The 21,643-nt window shown below is 35.2% G+C and overlaps 1 pseudogene; it reads left to right on the top strand.

Moving 5' to 3' along the window:
- Positions 1-21,643, top strand: part of LOC138923125 (regulator of DNA class I crossover intermediates 1-like) — a 71,475-nt pseudogene that overhangs the window by 39,050 nt on the left and 10,782 nt on the right.

The raw sequence follows: 21,643 nt of genomic DNA, 5'->3' as shown, positions 1-21,643 counted from the left end.
AACACATTCATCACCTCAAATAGTTACCATTTTTGGGTATGTGATCAGACCACTTAAGATCTGCTCTATTAACAAATATGCAATTTACAAGTATACAATATAGTATTATTAACTATAGTCATCATCTTGTACATTAGATCCCCAGAACTTACTCATCTTATAACTGGAAGTTTGTACCCTTTGACTAATATCTCATTTGCCCTACTCGCCAGCATCTGGCAACCACCATTCTATTCTCTGCTTCGAGTGTGACGTTTTAGATTCCATGTATGGGTGAAATCATATAGTGTTTGTCTTTCTGTGTCTGACTTATTTCACTTAGCATAATGTTCTCCCTCTTCATCTATGTTGTCACAAATGGCAAGATTTCCTTTTTTATGGCTGAACCATATTACATTGTGTTTGATCTTCTTTAATTTCTCAGAGTAATGGATTTTTCTTTTTAAAGATTGGTACCTGAGCTAACAACTGTTGCCAATCCTTTTTTTTTTTGTCCTGCTTTTTCTCCGCAAATCCCCCCAGTACACAGCTATATATTCTAGTTGTGGGTCCTTCTACTTGTAGCATGTGGGATACTGCCTCAATGTGGCCTGATGAGTGGTGCCATGTCCGCGTCCAGGATCCGAACCGGCAAAACCTTGGGCCGCTGAAGTGGAGCGTGTGAACTTAACCACTTGGCCACTGGGCTGGCCCCTCAGTGATGTATTGTAGTTTTCAATATATAAGCAGTGTGCTGCTTTTGTTAAATTTATTTCTAAGTATCTTATTCTTTTTATGCTGTTGTGAATTGAATTATTTTCTTAATTTCATTTTTGGATTGTTCATTGCTAGTGTATAGAAATACAATTAATTTTTGTATATTGATCTTGTATCCTTCAACTTTGCTGAGATCATTATTAGTTCTAGTAGTATTTTTGTGGATTCTTTAGGAGTTTCACCATACTGGATTATGTTGTCTATAAATAAAGGTGTTTTTATCTCTCCTTTTTCAATCTGGTTGCCTTTTACTTGTTTTTCTTGCCTGAGTGACTACAACCTCTAGTACACTGTTGAATAGCAGTGACAAGAGTGGACATGCTTGCATTTTTCCCACTCTTAGGGAAAAAGCATTTAGCCTTCACTATTAAGTATGATATTAGCTGTAGGTTTTTTTGTAGGTGCCCTTTATCAGGTTGAGGAAAGTCCCTTCTATTCCTAGTTCATTGAACGTTTTTATCATGGATTTTGTCAAATGCTCTTTCTGTGTCCCTTGAGATTATCATCTAGTTTTGTCCTTTATTCTATTAACATGTAATATATTACCGTCTTTTGAAGTATTAAACTACCTTGCACTCCTGGGTTAAAAGCTGCTTGGTCATTATATATAAACCTCTTCATGTAATGCTGGATTTGGTTTGCTAATATTTTGTTTATGATTTTTGCCTCCATATTCATTAGGAAAATTGATCTGAATTTTTCTTTTCTTCTTATGTTTTTTGTCTGGCTTTCATATCAGAATAATACTGGCCTCATATAATAAAGTGTAAAGTGTTTGCTCTATTTAATAGAAGAATTTGTGGATTCTTTAGATGTTTTTGCATCAGGGCTATTCTTAGTGGGAAGGCTTTTTACTAATTTTTTTTACTTGTGTAAAGATCTATTCAGATTTTCTAATTTCTTCTTGAATCAGTTGTAGTAATATGTGTTTTTCTAGGAATTAATCCGCTTCATCTAAGTTGTATGATTTGTTAGCATAAGGTAATTTATAGTATTCCCTTGAAATCCTTTCAGTTTCTGTCAGGTTGGTGTTGATGTCCCTTTTTGAGTTCTACATCTGTGTCTTTTCTCCTTTTATTCTTGGTCAGTGTAGCTGAAGATTTGCTAATTTTATTGGTCTTTTTAAAGAACTAAGTTTAGGGTTTTATCAATTTTCTCTATTTTTCTGTTTTTCATTCCATTGATCTCTGCCCTAATGTTTATGATTTCCTTTTTCTGCTTGCTTTTGGCTTAGTTTGCCTGTCTTTTTTTAGTTTCTTAAAGTGCAAGCTTAACTTACTGATTTGATATAATTCTTCTCTCCTAATACAGGCATTAAAAGGTATAAATTTCCCTCTAAGCAGTGCTTAGAGGCCAACCAATGATTAGTTGGAGGTTGTGTTTAAGTACCTTCAGCTAACAAGGCTTCCTCCCTTGCACAAGACCTTACACTCAGCCAGGGATGAGTAGATACCTGTAGCTCTTTCTGGTCTCTCCTGAGTCTGCACTCAGCCTTACACATGTATGCAACCTTCCAGACCACCAGGAGGGTCTGGGAGTTTATCAAAGCCTCTTGTACCTTTTTGTTTTCTGGATCTCTCTATGAAATTTCTGGATGGTTTTTGCTTGCTCCAAATATCTCAGCCTCAGGCAGCTGCAATTTTGGGCTTCTTTGATAGTTTGCCACCAAGACAATGATTATCTTTGACAAATTCCCTGGGCATGAGTCTCCCACCTTCCCGACCCTCTCCAGACAAGCTCAGCCTTGGTAGGCTACCAGCCATGGAGTTGGGGGTGGAGGGATGGTGGCAGCCTAAGGCTAAAACTCCACAGGCTCCCACTGGTTCTACTAAGGTTGAGTAGTTTTTCTTGAAGTACTGCTTCACAGTTTATTGGATGCCATTGGTCACTCCCCATATTTGAGATGTTTTTTTGGTGAGTGTTATCTGGTTCTGTTACTGCTTTTAGGGCACAAGATTTGCCAGGTTTCTCAGTCTCTCATTCCAGAAGTCTGGCCCCACAATTGATTAATTTTGAATGTTAAACCAACCTTGTATTCCTGAGATAAACCCTACTTGGTCACAATGTGCTAACCTTGTTATGCATTCATTGGATTTGATTTGCCAAAATTTTGTTAGGGATTTTTACATTAGTCTTCATGAGGGAGGTTACTTTCTAGTAATATCTTGTAATATCTTAGTCTGGTTTTGATATCAGCCTAATGTTGGTGTCATGGAATGAGTTGAGAAGTATTCCCTCCTGTGTAATTTTCTGAAAGAGTTTGTGTAGGATTGGTACATTTCTTCCTTAAATGTCTGGTAGAGTTCATCAGTGAAGTCAGTTGGTATGAAGTTCTTTTTGTGGGAAGGTTTTTTTTTTTTTACTATAATTTCCATTTTTTACTAGATAGAAGGCTAGTTGGATTATTATTTTTTTAGTGAGCTTTGGTAGTTTGTGTCATACAAAAAATGTATCGATTTTATCTATGTTGTAAAATTTATTGACTTAAAGTTATTCATAATATCTCCTTATTATGCGTATGAAATCTTTAACTTCTGTAGTGATGTCTTTTCTCCCATTACTAGTGTGGGTAAGTTGTTTCTTCTCCCCTTTTTCCCAGTGATTATTCTGATTAGAGACTTGCCAATTTTATTTATTTTCTCACAGAATCATCTTTCAGTTTCACGTATTTCTTATTTTTGTTTTTATTTCGTTGAATTCTGCTCTTATCTTTATTTCCTTTTGTCTGTTTACTTTGGATTTAATTTACTCCTTTTTTCCTGATTTCTTAAGGTGAAAGCTGAGGTCGTTGACTTGAGACTATTTTTCTTTTCTAATGCACGTGTTTAGTGCTGTAAATTTTCCATAACTGCTGCTTTGCTGCATCCTACAAATTTTGATATGTTTTGTTTTATTTTCATTCAGTTAAAAAACTTTCTAGTTTTCCTTTTGATTTCTTCTTCACTCCATGAGATATTTAGAAATTTGTTATTTGGTTCCTAAAGACTTTTCTGTTATCTTTCTAAATTAATTCCATTGTGGACAGGGAACATCCTTTGTGTGATTTGAATCCTTTCAAATTTATTGAGACTTGTATTATGGTTATGAATATAGTTTACATTTAGTGCAACAATTGATATATGATTGGATTTGTCTGTTCTCTTGCTATTTATTTTTTATTTCTCCCATATAATCTTTGTTCCCTTTCCCTCTTTTCTGCCTTTATTTGATTTTAGTCTTTTTTATGACTTACTTTATCCTTTTGTTGGCTTGTTATCTATAACTCTGTTTTGTTTTTCAGTGGTTTCTTTAGAATTTATTGTATATATTTTAATTTATGACAGACTATATTCTAGTTGTGTTATACTACTTCAAGTATTGTGTAAGAACCCTGTAATGGTATGCTTCCGTTTCTCCCCTCTGGCCTTTGTGGTGTTGTATTCATACATTCACTTATATAAATGTTATAAATCCAAAAATATATTATTGTTCTTTTTGCTTTAAAGAGAGTTAAAAATTAAGAAAATATGTTTTTTATACTTAAGCACAAATTTATCATTTTTGGTGGTCTTTGTTATTTTGTGTAGATCTAGATTTCCGTGTGGTGATATTTTCCTTGAAAGACTTTTGTTAACATTTCTTATAGTGTGGGGCTGCTAGTAATTAATTCTTTCAGCTTCTGTGTATTTGTAAGTTTTTATTCTTTTCTTTTTGAAAGGTATCTTTTGCATTGTTTCCTACTAGAAGTTGCTGTCGTTCTTAATATCTATATATCTAATATATAATTTTTCTCTGTTTCTAAGATTTTTCTATCATAGATTCTCCATGGTGGATTTTCTATCATAGATTTCTATCCATTGATTAGGATGTTCCTTTTCTTTTTATTTCTTGTCTTTGAGCTGCATTGAGCATCTTGGATCTGTGAACTTAGTTTTTATCGAATGTGGAAAATTCAGCCATTGATTTTTTGGATATTTTTTATTCCTCTCCTCTCTTCTTTGGGGACCTTAATAACATGTAAGTTAGTCCATTTGAAGTTGTGTCACAGTTTATTGATGCTCTGTTTATTTATTTTCATCTTTTTTTCTCTCATTGTTTCATTTTATATAGATTATATTGCTTTTTCTTCGGATTCTCTAGTTGTATCTTCTTTGGTGTCTAATCTCTGTGTAAATCTATTCAGTATATTTTTTATCTCTAGAAGTTTGTTTTGACTCTTCTTTATATCTTCCATGTTTCTATTCAACATCCTCAGTCTTTCATCTATCTTTTTGGACGTAGGGAATATAGTTCTGATAACTCTTTTAATGTCCTTGTCTACGAATTCTATCATTTGTGTCATTTCTTGGTCTATTTCTAATAATTGATTTTTCTCTTCATTATGGGTTGTAACTTTCTACTTTTTTGCATTCCTGATAATTTTTTTTTAGATTGTATACATTATGAATTTCATCTTTTTGGTCTGGAAATTTTTGTATTCCTATAAATTTTCCTAAGGTTTTTCTGGGATTTTAGTTGCTTGGAAATAGTATGATCTTATTAAGGCTTGCTTTAAACTTTGTTAAACAGGACCAGATACACCTTCACTCTGTGGCTAATTTTGTCCCCTGCTAAGGCAATATCCTTCTTGTATTCTTAGATTTCCTTTGAATTAAGAGGTTTTCCACTCTAACTGGTGGAAACACAAAATTTTCCCATTTCTGTTTGAGTTCCTGGAATTGTTCAATCTTCTCATCTTGGGTGTTGCTTTTCCCAGCCTTGGGTAATTACTTCATACGCATGTGCTGATCAGTACTTAGCTGAAGATTTGAGAACTTTCTGTAGATCTCTGGAGCCCTCTCTCTTTGAAGCACTCTCCTTCATGGTACTCTGCCCTGCATACTCTGTTCTCTGCAGTCTTCCTGACCTTCCAGTGCTCTTTCCTCAACAAAGGGAATCTGTGGGCTCCAACTGGATTTCCCCTCTCTGTTCTGTGGCTTGGATACTCTCTCCAAGCAATAAGCTAGGAGCAGTCATAGCATTCACCTTACTTGTTTTCTCTCTGTCAGGGATCGTTATCCTATTCTATCCAATGGCCCAAGTCTGAAAGCCATTGTCTCATACAGTTTGTCCAGTTTTATAATTCTGTCAGTCAATGAGGCTAAATCTTGTTTCTCTAACTTCATTTTGGCCAGATGGAAATCAGGATATTCGCATTCACCCAGCAGTCAGACTGATATTTTTTAAGGCAAAAAGCAAGAGAGTTTTACTTTTGTACTTAGCAATTTTCAATATTTCTTATTGCTCTTTTCAAAAATAAAGCTCTACATGATCTGGGCCCTTTTGTACCTTTTAAGCCTTAGGCCGTAAGTTTTCTTTCACTGATTCTATTCTAGCTTTACTCCTCTTCTTTTTGTTTCTCACATGTGCTGCAAATCTTGTATTTGTGTTTATTCCATCCCCCTGCAGTATGCATACTCCTCTCTTTATATGTCTAATCATTCTGTATCTTTAGCTTATTTATCACTTCTTTGCTAGGAACTTTCCTGACCAGCTATCTGAAAAGGACCTCCAACACAAGTTGTTCCATCGTGTGATCTTGTAGCACCTATAAAGCTGCTGTAATTATCTTTTTTATTTGTTTATTTCTTTTATCCACTGTACTTATTAATGGTTAGTTATCTTATTTATTTGTTATTATCTTCGTTCACTAGAATATAAGCTGTATTATCTCCCTACCACATGGCAGGCATACATTAAATATCTATTTAATGCACATAAAAGGCTTATTTAGATAATGAATTTATCCATATTGTAGTCCGTAAATGAATGAACTTTTATCTATAGGAAAAAGTGTTAAAGAAGTTGGATCGATTTATCTTAGTAAGGCTTTTATATTTTTAGCATCATTTCTCTCTGTCATCTTTACAAGTAGCAATCCTTCCCAACATTCAGTCCCCAACTCAAATGCCACCTACTTGATTTTTCTCAAGTAAAAGCATTTCTTTTATTTACTGTCGTAACACTGTAGAATAGCACTTACCACTTTCTTGTTTTTCTTTCCCCTTCCGGACTATTTCTTGTGAGCAATAACTGTGCATTATACATTTCTCTGTTCTCCAGATCTCTCAGTGAGTGATTCTTCTGAGTCAGAATGCTTAAAATGCTGTTTAAAAATGATTATTTACATTTGTAGTGCGCTTTCTAATTTATGAAGTGCTTTTACATTTATTTTCTCATTTAAAGTAATACAGTTTCTCTGGTGTGGATGGTGTATATTATTGTGTGCTATAGGTTATGCCTTTGATATCACAGAATAACATTATTCTGCTCAAAACACCACTAAGACCCGTATTGAGAAACAGTGTAGGATCACGGTCTATGAACATTCCTGGACAAAATCTCTCTCTCTCTTTAATGCCAAACTGAATTCTTTTCTCTCTCTGTCCCCAATACGTGGCATAGTGCCCGGAACACGGCAGGTGGACCTGCTCATTAGATGTTTAATGAATAACTTAAAAAATAAAATTGGAAATCAATCAGTTTTAGCAGTCTATGTTTCTTTTCTAAATTTCTTTGGTACCTCCAATCTCTGGAACAGCCCACCCCTAAGTAAATTTGTGGATAGTCAATGGCAACAAAATCCAGAGTATCTTGATTTTTTTTTGTTGTTAGATTGGCACCTGAGCTAACATCTGTTGCCAATCTTTATTTATTTCTGTTTTTCTTCTTACCCCCAAAACCCCCCAGTACATAGTTGTATATTCTGGTTTTAGGTCCTTCTGCTTCTGCTATATGGGATGCCATGTCAGCATGGCTTAATGAGCAGTGTGCTAGGTCCGCACCCAGGATCTGAACTGGTGAAACCCTGGGCTTCCGAAGTGGAACGTGTGAACTTGACCTCTCTGCCACAGGGCCAGCCCCAGAATATCTTGATTTTTAATTATTTCGTATAATAGCTTTGATTCTTTTATACAAGTTGGACATAACTTAGAATTATGATTTATACATTAGAAGGGAACTTATAAGTTATCTAGGCTAACCTTTTCATCTAATTCGTTTTATCTCTTGGCTTTATTACATATATATGCATTTGTATCTGTATTGCTCTCCCTTGGGAACTTCAGAGTTGTTTTTATATCCTTGTTAGGTTGAGAGATATCTGTTATAGTGTTCTGATAACTCTGATTTGATGTTTTAACACTGGGGATAATTTTTCCCTGCAGTGTGTTCAAAATATCTTTCTCTGATTCATCAGAGCAGCAGTTACATGCAGTGGTTGTCTAGGGTATTCACTAGACCTTATTACAGAAGACATGATATAGGTTGGTCATATTTTGTTAATATAACAGTGAATTGAACCACATCATACTTCATTTCAACACATTTTTTTGTGTTGAAATACAAAACTAAGTGTAGATTATTTTCATACTCACTGAGGCACATTAGACAAATTTCCACCCAAAACAATATTATTTATTCAAATAAAAAACTGAAAACATAGTCCAGGTAAATGTTAGTAGCTACTCAGTATGTTCTCTAAGAATTTAAGTTTCTAAATGAAAATTTTCTATGCTTTTCTTGTTAAATATGTTTTTATTTATCTCAAAGTCCAGGAAATCGGAATTTCCTTACTGAAAGACCTGATATAGTTACAGGTGAAGATTGTGGAACCATGGATGAGTGAAGACAGTCAGACTTCATTATTGAAAAACAGTCAGTACAACATATTTTGGAAGAAAATCGGAAAGAGGTTTCAAATTTTCTTGGAGATGCGAACCAGCCAACACCCAGCCTTCTGTCAGAGAATTGTGACTCTTTTATTAGTGAAAATGTGATCAATTTATTAAACATAGATCAGTGGAGTATAAAGAAAACCTTTGACAAGTGTGGTTTTGACAGTATGGGAGATATTTGTGCAGTCACTAGTTCTGATAAAAACCATTCCACTGAGAGATGCATTAGAAGTACTTTTACAAATCCAGAGTTGACTTTTAGTAATTCTACTTTTAATAAAACAAGTTACCCAGAAAAGTGTCAGCCAAACAAGAACTATCAGAAAGAGTATAACGATCATGAAAGAAATAATCTTAGTACATCTTTTGAGAAGGATAGTTTCCCAGCCAGCTCTGAAAAAAAAGGTTGGTGTTATACGCGAGAAGGGTAATAATCTATTGGTCTTTTTGTTTTTAGTACATATTTATATATAATATAGATATGTGTGTGTGTGTGTGTGTGTGTATTTGGAGGAGTATAAAATTGAAAATAGAGTGACATTCTATTATGTGACATTGTGTGGACCAGTGATTTCGTTCCATATGGGTCATGCTAATAAGCTTCCAATTTAAAAAAAAGAACTAGTCTGTGCTAGAGTTTTAGTTCAATGCATACTTTTATTTTTAAAGGAAAATTTGAAAGTGATTACCAAGAGAAGGCACCACAGAAGACAATCCAGATATATCCAGTGAACCGTTTGTAAGTTTTCAGGTACATCTGGGGAATGCAATTCAGCATCTAGTATAATGCGTATTGAAGGGTTGAATTGATGCAATGTGAGGTAGGGGTGTTGCTGTCTCAGAGTGGGCAGACTGGCCTCTACAAAGGCTTACCAGTTGTCAGAATCTTAGTAATATCACCCTAGTTGAGAGTATGGTGCTCGTATTTGCCAGCACAAAGCCGTCATCTTATCTGAATCTTAGTGTTAATTAGATTTGAGAAAACTGACTTATGTGTTCAAGAAACTTACACACTCACCAGAATGTCAATTTATTAATTTACAGTAAGAAATAGAAGGGTTACTTATATAGGAATGTTTACTGGCATGATAAGCATGTTTTCTAATTTTTGGCAGCTCTCCATGGGAAGGTGGCTTGGTTAGTATAGAATCAGAACAAGGGAGTAATAGAATTCAGATGCTAATGGCATAAGCAAACATATCAAGAGTTTATGGGACTGCAGTTATACTTAAAGAAAACTTGTAGTTTCGGAATATTCCTAACTTTCTTGGTAATAATTGTGGTTTAGTCAAATCTTGGTAATTAACAATCATGAATTAGAATAGGTTTTTATTTTAGAAGTACTTTCTTATGGAAATATTTAAAATATCTATTTGTAAAAAGAATACCTATATGCCATTTTTATGGGATTGGCACAACGAATAAAACATTCACAACTTATTTAATAAAATAAAAAAATTAGGTTCTTTGCTGTCAAACTTCCAGGTATTCAGAAACTTATGAATAAAAATTAGCATGTTAGACCTTGAATTTTAAAATGTACTTTATGAAAGTGATTTTAGAACATGGTTCTCAAAGCTGGGTGCAGAACTGAATCACTCAAGGGGGTGATTTTAAAATACAAAATACCAAATTTGACCCACACCCTTAGGATGGAGCTTATTTATGTTTTAAAAAGCTTCCCTTATAATTCTGATCTGCAGCCAACTTTGGGAACCATAATTTAGAACAATAATTTTCAGAGAGAATAAATCAAACTTTAATACTGTCTTATTTGTGACCCTAGGGGTAACATCCCTTTGAAAGAATTGCCTTCTAAGCAGTCGTGGAACTTTGGACTTGGTGAGGTAAAGTACATTTTACATTATCTTTCCAATTAAGTCAGTTGATAATTCATGTCATATTTTAGTATTTGCAGTGTACTTTCATTTAAGGTTAGCTTTTATTGAAAAATTTCTTTTTAGGCTACTTTTCCTTACTCTGGAGAAATTATAGTTTAGGTCTAGAAATAAAATTATTGCCTTTTCAGAAACTATAATGTGTTTATTTGAGAAAAACCAATCTAGATGCATTTATTTCTTTATTTCTTTAAATTTTTATTTTTTTCGGATGTACATCGTATTTCGAATTCTGTGTACATTACATCATGTTCCCCGCCCGCACACTAATTATAGTGCATCCCCTCCCATGTGAGCCTAATCACCCCTTTTGCCCTCCTGCCTCCCCCAGTGGTAACCACCAGTCCAATCTCCAATGCTATGTGTTTTTGTTTTCTTTTTGTCGTTTTTAATCTTCTACTTATGAGTGAGATCATATGGTATTTGACTTTCTCCCTCTGACTTATTTCACTCAGCATAATACCCCCAAGGTCCATCCATGTTGTCACAAATGTCCGGATTTTGTCATTTCTTATGGCTGAGTAGTAGTCCATCGTGTATAAATACCACATCTTCTTTATCCATTCGTCCCTTGATGGGCACCTAGGTGGCTTCCAAGTCTTGGCTATTGTGTATAATGCCGCAGTGAACTTAGGGGTGCAAGGATCTTTATCCCTTTGTGTTTTCAAGTTCTTTGGATAAATACCCAGCAGTGGAATAGCTGGATCGTATGGTAGATCTATCCTTAATTTTCTGAGGATACTCCATCCTGCTTTCCATAGTGGCTGCACCAGCTTGCACTGCCACCAGCAGTGAACAAGTGTTCCCTTCTCTCCACACCCTTTCCAACATTCGTTGTTTCCTGTGTTGTTATTTATAGCCATTCTGATCGGAGTGAGGTGATACCTCATTGTAGTTTTGATTTGCATTTCCCTGATAGCTAATGATGTTGAGCATCTTTTCATACGCCTGTTGGCCATCTGGACATCTTTGGAGAAATCTCTGTTCAGATCTTTTGCCCATTTTCTAATTGGATTGTTGGTTTTTTTGTTGTTGATCTATATAAGATCTTTGTATATTTTGGATATTAACCCCTTATTTGATATATGGTTTGCAAATAGCTTCTCCCAATTGTTAGGTTCTCTTTTCGTTTTGTTGATGGTTTCCTTTGCTGTGCAGAAGGTTTTTAGTTTGATGTACTCCCATTTGTTCATTTTTTGTTTTGTTTCCCTTGCCCGGTCAGACATGGGACTTGAAAATATGCTGCTCAGACCAATGTCATAGAGCATACTGCCTATGTTTTCTTCTAGAAGTCTCATGGTTTCGGGTCTTACATTCAAGTCTTTAATCAATTTTGAGTTGATTTTTGTGCATGGTGTAAGGGAATGGTGTACTTTCATTCTTTTGCATGTGGCTGTCCAGTTTTCCCAACACCATTTATTGAAGAGACTCTCCTTTCTCCATTGTATGCTCTTGGCTCCCTTGTCGAATATTAGCTGTCCATAAACGTGTGGGTTTACTTCTGGGCTCTCAATTTTGTTCCATTGATCTGTGTGTCTGTTTTTGTGCCAGTACCATGCTGTTTTGGTTACTATGGCTTTGTAGTACAATTTGAAATCAGGGAGTGTGATACCTCCAGCTTTGTTCTTTTTTCTCAGGAATCCTTTGGCTATTCGGGGTCTTTTGTTGTTCCATATAACTTGTAGGATTCTTTGTTCTATTTTTGTAAAAAATGTTGTTGGAACTTTGATAGGGATTGTGTTGAATCTATAGATTGCTTTAGGAAGTATGGACATTTTAACGATGTTAATTCTTCCAATCCAAGAGCACGGACTATCTTTCCATTTCTTTGTGTCTTCTTCGATTTCTTTCAACAATGTTTTATAGTTTTCGGTGTAGAGATCTTTCACCTCTTTGGTTAAGTTTATTCATAGGTATTTTATTCTTTTTGTTGCAATTGTAAATGGGATTGTATTCTGAATTTCTCTTTTTGCTACTTCGTTGTTAGTGTATAGAAACGCAACTGAGTTTTGTACATTGATTTTGTATCCCGCAACTTGACTATATTCCTTTATTATTTCTGAAAGTTTTTTAGTGGACTCTTTAGGGTTTTCTAGATATAAAATCATGTCGTCTGCAAAGAGTGACAGTTTCACTTCTTCTTTTCCAATGTGGATCCCTTGTATTTCTTTTTCTTGCCTGATTGCTCTGGCTAGGACTTCCAATACTATGTTAAATAAGAGTGGTGACAGTGGGCATCCTTGTCTGGTTCCTGTTCTTAGAGGGATAGCTTTCAGTTTTTCTCCATTGAAAATGATATTTGCTGTGGGTTTGTCATATATGACCTTTATTATGTTGAGGTATTCTATACCCATTTTATTTAGAGTTTTTATCATAAATGGATGCTGTATCTTGTCAAATGCTTTCTCTGCATCTGTTGAGATGATCATGTGATTTTTATTCTTCATTTTGTTAATGTGGTGTATCACGTTGTTAGATTTGCAGATGTTAAACCATCCGTGCATCCCCAGAATGAAACCCACTTAATCATGATGTATGATCTTTTTAATGTATTGTTGTATTCGATTTGCTAGTATTTTGTTGAGGATTTTTGCGTCGATGGTCATCAGTGATATTGGCCTGTAATTTTCTTTTTTTGTGTTGTCCTTGTCTGGTTTTGGTATCAGGATAATGTTTGCTTCGTAGAAGGAGTTAGAAAGCCTCTCCTCCTCTTCAATTTTTTGGAAGAGTTTGAGAAGGATAGGTATTAACTCTTCTTTGAGTGTTTGGTAGAATTCACCAGGGAAGCCATCTGGTCCTGGACTTTTATTTTTTGGGAGGTTTTTGATTGCTGTTTCGATCTCCTTACTGGCGATCGGTCTATTCAAATTTTCTACATCTTCTTGGTCCAGTTTTGGAAGGTTGTATGTTTCTAAGAATTTATCCATTTCTTCTAGATTATCCAATTTGTTGGCGTATAGCTTTTCATAGTATTCTCTTATTATCTTTTGTATTTCTGAGGTGTCCGTTGTAATCTCTGCTCTTTCATTTCTGATTTTATTTATTTGAGCCTTCTCTCTTTTTTTCTTGGTGAGTCTAGCTAAGGGTTTGTCCATTTTGTTTATCTTTTCGAAGAACCAGCTCTTGGTTTCATTAATTTTTTCTATTGTTTTCTTAGTCTCTATTTCATTTATTTCTGCTCTGATTTTTATTACTTCCTTCCTTCTGATTTTGGGCTTTGTTTGTTGTTCTTTTTCCAGTACCTTTAGGTATGCTTTTAGATTGTCTATTTGGGATTTTTCTTCTTTGTTGAGGTAGGCCTGAATTGCTATAAACTTCCCTTGTAGAACCGCTTTTGCTGTATCCCACAGATTTTGGCGTGTCGTGTTTTCATTTTCATTTGTCTCCAGGAATTTTTTGATATCTTCTTTGATTTCTTCATTGACCCAATCATTGTTCAGTAGCGTTTTGTTCAATCTCCACATTTTTGTGGCTTTTCTGGTTTTCTTTCTGTAGTTGATTTCCAGTTTCATACCTTTGTGGTCAGAAAAGATGCACGGTATTATTTCGATCTTCTTAAATTTATTGAGACTTGTTTTGTGGCCTAATATGTGATCAATCCTGGAGAATGTTCCATGGGCATTTGAAAAGAATGTGTACTCTGTGGTTTTTGGATGGAATGTTCTGTATATATCTACTAAGTCCATCTGGTCTAACGTGTCCTTTAAGGTGAGTGTTTCCTTATTGATCTTCTGTTTGGATGATCTATCCATTGGTGTAAGTGGAGTGTTAAAAGTCCCCTACTATTATTGTGTTACTGTCTATTTCTCCTCTTATGTCTGTTAATAATTGCTTTATATATTTAGGTGCTCCTATGTTGGGTGCGTAGATATTTACAAGTGTTATATTTTCTTGTTGGATTGTTCCCTTTATCTTTATGTAGTGCCCGTCTTTGTCTCTTATTACAGTTTTTGATTTAAAGTCTATTTTGTCTGATATAAGTATTGCTACCCCTGCTTTCTTTTCTTTGCCATTTGCATGGAATATCTTTTCCCATCCTTTCACTTTCCGTTTGTGAGTGTCTGTAGGTCTGAAGTGTGTCTCTTGTATGCAGCATATACATGGATCTTGTTTTTTTATCCAGTTGGCCACCCTATGGCATTTGATTGGAGCATTTAGTCCATTGACATTTAAAGTAGTTATTGATAAATATGTATTTATTGCCATTTTGTCACTTTTTCTTTTTTTGGGTGTTTTAGTAGTTCTTCTCAGTTCCTTTCTTTTTCTCTTGCTCTCTTCCCTTGTGGTTTGATGGTTATCTTTAGTAATATGTTTGATTTCTTTTGTCTTACTTTTTGTCCTGCTTGTTATAGGTTTCTGGTTTGTGGTTACCATGAGGATCCTATTTAATATACTGTGCATGTAACAGTCTATATTGAGTAGATAGACTCTTTAGCTTGACCTCTTTCTAAAAGCTCTACTTTTTCACTCCCCTCCTCCCACATTATGTTTTTCACATTATATATAGTCTTGTGTTTAGTGTGTGTCTATCTATTACCCTCTTATCATTGAAATAGGTGATTTTAGTACATTTGTCTTTTAACCTTCATATTATCTTCACAGGTAGTTGATCTGCTGCCTTTACTGTCCTTTTACCTTACTAGTGATTTTATTGCCTGTCTTTTGTTGTTGTTGTTTTGGGTTTTTTTGATAATTTTTTTTATCTCTATTTGTGGTTATTGCTTTCCCGCTTAAATAAGTCCCTTCAGCATTTCTTGCAGAACTGGTTTCTTGGTGATAAACTCCTTTAATTTTTGCTTGTCTGGGAAGCTGTTTATCTCTCCTTCCATTCTGAATGACAACCTTGATGGATAGAGTATTCTTGGTTGTAGGTTTTTTTTCGTTTAGCCTTTAAATATGTCATGCTATTCTCTTCTTGCCTGTAGGGTCTCGACTGAGAAGTCCACTGATAGTCTGATGGGCTTCCCTTTATATGGCACTTGCGGCCTTTCTCTTGCTGCTGTTAGGATTCTCTCTTTGTCTTTAATTTTAGACATTTTGATTATAATATGTCTTGGTGTGGGCCTCTTTGGGCTTCTCTTGTTTGGAGCTCTCTGTGCTTCCTGAAGTTGGATGTCTGTTTCCTTCCTCAGGTTAGGAAAATTTTCCTCTATTATTTCTACAAATAAACTTTCTGTCCCTTTGTCTCTCTCTTCTCCTTCTGGGACCCCTATAATCCGAATGTTAGCATGCTTGATATTGTCCCAGAGTTCCCTTACTCTCTTCTCATTCTGTCTAATTCTTTTTTCTCTTTTCTGTTCTGCTTGGGTGATTTCCTCTAGTCTTTCATCTAGTTCGCTGATCCGTTCTTCTCCTTCCTCTTCTCTGTTATTGAGTCCCTTGAGTGAATTTCTCATTTTGAGTATTGTATTCTTCATTTCTGATTGTTTTTTTTATATCTTCCAAGTCTTTGCTGATGTGCTCACTGTGTTCATCCATTCTTCTCCACATATCTGTGAGCATCCTCATGATATTTTGCTTGAATTCCTTGTTGAGTAGGTCACTAGTTTCTGTTTCACTTAGTTCTAATCTACAAGAGCCGGATCCTGTAAGCTCTTCACAGCAAAAGAGACTCAAGTTCAGAAAGATTAAATAACTTGTTCACAGTTACACATTTGAGCCAGGATTCAAACTTTTGTCTTATCTGACTGTATATTTTCAACTATATTAATTGTTTTGTCTTTTTGTCTCAGTATGTACATTGAGTACATATCATGAATTCATTTAATAGAATTTATTGTCGTTCTCCTATATGCTAAACACTGAAGATTCAGTGGTGAAGAAACAGTTTTTGTTCTTATGAAGCTTATATTGTGTTATGCACTAGACTCTGCAAGGTACAGAGATGAAGGGACATGGGACCTGTTTTTAGGAAGCTATGGTCTAGACAGAAACAGAAAAAAATATAATACATTTAGATAAATTCCTCCAATTGGGGTTTGTACAAAGGGCAGTGGGAGACAAGTAAAAAATAATTCTAAGTTTCATGGCTAGTCAGGAGGAAGATGTAATAGAGGAGAAAACTTTTGATCTGGATATCAATTAATAAGTTTACCAAATGGACAAACTGCCTTCATACTATGAAGAAGCAACATAGATAGAAACTAACAAGTGAGAGAGTATAGCTTATTTTAGAAGCTGCAAAGTAACTTCATTCCAGTTGTTGTTATTGCTACTACTATAGTGTAAATTACAAGCGATGGCGGAATGGCAAAAGATAATTCTAGACAATATAAAGGGCTAGGTCATAAAAGACTTTACATGACATATACCAGTTTTATTTTCTGTCACCAAACAGAGCCACTGAAAAAATTTTAGTAGAGGAGTTTGATGACATCTGAGTATTAAAAAGTTGACTCTAGCAACAATGAGAGATTTGAGAAGTGGCATGACTCAAGGCAGGGCAAAAAATAATGAGGGCTTGAAGTTGAGCAGTGTAAGTAAGGATGGAAATGAGGGAAGAGCTATCACAAAGATTTAGAAGATCTTGATTTGATAGTTGTTGTTGATTAGTTAAGGGAGAAGGAAAACATTGAAGGAGACCTGGATTTATTATTTGGGTAAATGGGTAGTTGATGGGATAGTGCCATTCACCTAGATTGAAGTGTTAATGTTTTATTGAGGATTTTTGTATGTATGTTCATCAGGGATATTGTCCTGTGATTTTCTTTTCTTGTGGTGTCCTTGACTAGTTTGGATATCGGGGTAATGCTGGCCTCATAAAAGGAGTTTGGAAGAGTTGTCTCCTCTTCTCTTTTTTGAAATAGTTTGAGAAGGATAGGTATTAATTCTTCTTTGAATGTTTGGCAGCATTCACCAGTGGAAGCCATTGGTCCTGGACTTTTGACATTGGGAAGTTTTGGATTACTGGTTTGATGTCTTTACTAGTAATAAGTCTATTCATATTTTCTATTGCTTCATGAATTAGTCTTGGTAGGTCGTATGTTTCTAGAAATTTATCTTTTTCTTCTAGATTGTCCAGTTTGTTGTTGTATAATTAATCATAATGGTGTCTTATGATGCATTTTATTTCTGTGATATCAGTTGTAACGGCTTTTCTTTCATTTGTGATTTTATTTATTTGAGTCCTCTCTCTTTTTTCTTGTTAAGTCTAGCTAATGGTTTGTCAATTTTGTTTATCTTTTCAAAAAACCAGCTCTTAGTTTCATTGATCTTTTCTAGATTCTTTTAGTGTCTATTTCATTTATTTTCACTCTGATCTTTGTTATTTCCGTCTTTTACTAACTAGGTTCAGTTTGTTCATTTTCTTGTTCCTTGAGGTGTAAAGCTGTATTGTTTATTTGAGATCTTTCTTGTTTCTTAATATGGGCATTTATCACCAGGAACTTCCATCTTAGAACTGCTCTTGTTGCATCCCATAAGTTTTGGTATGTTGTATTTCCATTTTCATTTGTCTCAAGATATTTTTTTAATTTCTTTTTTGATTCTTCTTTGACCCATTAGTTGTTCAGGAGCATGTTATTTAATATCCACATATTTGTGAATTTTCCAGTTTTCTTCTTGTAATTGATTTTGAGTTTCACGTCATTGCAGTTAGAAAACGTGTTTAATGTGATTTCAGTCTTCTTAAATTTATTAAGATTTGTTTTGTGGCCTAACATATGGTCTATCCTGGAGAATGTTCCTTATGTGCTTGAGAAGAATGTGTATTCTGTTGCTTGTGGATGGAATGTTCTGTGTATGTTTGGTCTATCTGGTCTAAAGTGCCATGTAAGGCCAATATGTTTTTATTGATTTTCTGACTGGATGATCTATCCTTTGATGAAAGTGGGGTATTAAAGTCCCCTACTGTTGTATTGTTGTATATTTTCTCTCTTTAGGTCTGTTAATATTTGTTTTATTTATTTTGGTGTTCCTGTGTTGAGTGCATAAATATTTACAAATGTCATATCCTTTTGTTGGATTCACCCCTTTATTATTATGCAGTCATGCATTGCTTAATGACGGGATACATTCTGAGAAATATGTCAGTAGGCAATTTCATCATTGTGAGAACCTCATAGAGCATACTAAAGGGGAACAAAATTTGCCATCCCAAAATGTGTCTCTTTAACGTGAGGATTGTTTTAGGCTGACTATTTCTGAGAAAAAAAGACTTAGAAAGTTTGTCTTGTAACCTACCCCTTAACTGCCTAAAAGAATTCAGATTAAAAAAAGCTGTCTGAGGAAGCAAGCTATCACCTTAGCATAACATGAACTAGGTGATACACAGGAAGGCACCTAGAAAAGCCTGATTTTTGGACTCCCTTCTGTGTTTTTCTGTTTCTGTGGCCAAACACATGTTTTCTAAGCATTTGCTCCTTTTCACTTACCTGTGAATTGCCTTCTTTCCCTTTCAAGTCCCTGACTCTCTTCATCTCCAACATCTTATTTTGTCTTTACCTGAAGATGATATTTAAGGTGAAGGCTTTGGCTAGTTACTTGGTTTTATTGTGTTTCTCACATGTGTACATGTTATTAAACTTTTGTTTTTCTCCTGTTAATTTGTCTCATGTCAATTTAATTTTTAGATCAGCCAGAAAAACCTAGAAGAGTAGAGGAAAATTTCTTCCTCTCTTACAGTACTTACACAAACCTCAATGGTATAGCCTGCTACACACCTAGACTATATGTTACTTTTCTTAAAGGATCACTGTTGTATACACAGTCTGTTGTTGAATGAAAGGTTTTTATGTGGTGCATGACTATATAATGACCTTCTTTGTCTCTTATTACTCTCTTTGTCTCCAAGTCTCTTTGTATTAAAGTCTATTTTGTGTGGTATATGTATAGCTATGCCAGGTTTTTTTTTTTTGGTTTTCATTTGCATGGAATATCTTTTTCTGTCCCTTTACTTTCAGACTGTGTGTGTCCTTACCTCTGAAGTGAGTTTCTTATAGGCAGCATATAGATGGATCTTGTTTTTTCAGTCTGTTTAGCCACTCCATATTTTTTGAGTGGAGAATTTAGTCCATTTACATTTAAAGTACTTATTAATAGGTGTGGACTTATTGCCATTTTGTTCATTTTTTTCTGACTGTTTTGTAATTCCTTTGTTTTTTCTTTTTTTCTTTCTTTGTGATTTGATGATTTTCTGTAATGGTGTGCTTAGGATTCCTTTTTCTTTATCTTTTGTGTATCTACTGTAGGTTTTTGCTTTGTGTTACCATGAGGCTTCTGTAAAACAACTTATAACATTCTAAGTTCTTAAAAACTTAAGTTTGAATGCATTCTAAAGATCTAAATTTTTACTGCCCTCCCAAGTTTTATGTTTTTGATGTCACAACTTATATCTTTTTATCTTGTGTATTTATTAACAAATCATTGTAGTTGTTATTTTTAGTACTTTTGTCTTTTAACCTTCATACTAGCTTGATAAGTGATTAACCCATCACCTACAACATTAGATTATTCTGAATTTTACTATATAGTTACCTTTACCAGTAAGATTTATAATTTTATATGTTTTCCTGTTACTGATTTAGGGCCCTTCGGTTTAGCTTAAAGTCCCTTTAACATTTCTTGTAAGGCCAGTCTAGTGATGATAAACTCTTTTAGCTTTTGGTTGTCTGGAAAACTTTTTATCTTTCCTTCTATTCTGAAGGACAGCTTTGCTGGATAGGGTATTCTTGACTAGCAGTTTTTTTCTTCCAGCACTTTGAATATGTTGTGCCACTCCCTTCTGGCCTGCAAAGTTTCTGCTTAAGATCTGCTAATAGTCTTATGAGGGTTTCCTTGGATGTAACAAGTTGTTTTTATCTTGCTGTTTTTAAGATTCTTTCCTTGTCTTTAACTTTTGATAACTTAATTATAATGTGTCTTGGTGAGGTCTCTTTGAGTTCATCTCATTTGGAACTCTCTGGGCTTCCTGGATCTGGATGTCTGTTTCTTTCCCCACGTTAGGGAATTTTCAGTCATAATTTCTCTAGATAAATTTTCTGCCCCTTTCTTCTTTTGGGACCCCTATAATACAAATATTAGTCCACTTGATGTTGTCAATAAGTTCCTTGTGCTATCTTCATTCTTTTTCATTCCTTTTTCTTTTTGCTCCTCTGATTGGGTAAATTCCACTGCCCTGTCTTTTTGTTCACTGATCCTTTCTTTGGCTTCATCTAGTCTTCTTTTGTACCTTTCTATTGTATTTTTCAGCTCTGTGATTTATTTTTGGTGTTTTTCTTATACTTTCTACGCTATGTTCTCTTTGTTGAAATTCTCACTTTGTTCATGTATTTTTCTCCTGACCTTCGTGAGCATCTTTATGATGGCTAATTTGAACTCTTTATCAGGTAAATCACTTATTTCATTAAGGTCTTTTTCTGAGGCTTTATCTTGTTCTTTCATATGGAATGTCTTCTTCTGTTTCTTTATTTTCCTTGATTCTCTGTGTTGGTTTCCATGCATTCTGTAAAACAGCCACCTCTCTAGTCTTGAAGAAGTGGCCTCGTGCAGGAGATGAACCTTATGTTTCAACCCTGCTGTAGCTCTTGGTTGTCTCTCAAACCTTTGTGGTTGTTCAAGCAGTCTACTTTATTTTTAGTGGCTCCCAGTATTTGAGGGTGTGCAAAAACCTGCCGGTGTCCCAATAGGGAAGATCTCAGTCAACATCTAGATTCAGTCTAATTGGAAACTGGACCCTGATGCAGCAGCTTTTGAAGTATGTAAATATACCTCATTCATGGGAAGACTTTGACATGAGCATTTCTGTGTGCTCGTCTGCACTGAGCCCTGGTGTGATAGCCATATAAGAACTGTTTGTTTGCTGACATCCTGTTGAATCTATGAACACAAGCCCTGCTGGCCACCAGAGCCAGGCTATCAAGGGATGTGTCTTTTGGGCAGCTGACACAGAAACCCTGGTGCTAGATATGTGCACAATCTCCTTTCTTGGAGACATTAGCAACCTAGGGTGGGACAGATGGAGAGTGTGAAGATGGTAACCATTGGGCTTCCTGGTCTCTGGAGAGGATTGCAATTAGCCCCTAGGTCTGTGCTTAGTTAGAAGCTTGTCCCTCAGGCCACAGGTATGAAGATAAGCTAATAGGCTTCTTTCACAGAAAGACGGGCATTTCAGTCTGCTGCCTCACTGCTGTGCCCTGGACCGGTAGCTGGTTAGGAACTCTTTCTTTGTTCATTATAGTCCTGTGGGACCTGTGAACGTAAACTGTAGGGGAGGAAAACAATTCCTCTACCCTCTGGGTCCTTCTGGCTGGTCTAAGAATTAAATTGACATGAGACAGAATAACAGGAGAAAATCAA

This window comes from Equus caballus, chromosome 2 (genome assembly GCF_041296265.1).
Source record: "Equus caballus isolate H_3958 breed thoroughbred chromosome 2, TB-T2T, whole genome shotgun sequence".
NCBI lineage: Eukaryota > Metazoa > Chordata > Mammalia > Perissodactyla > Equidae > Equus > Equus caballus.
Note: the sequence above shows the minus strand (reverse complement) of the source record. Positions and strands in the feature narration are given on the sequence as shown.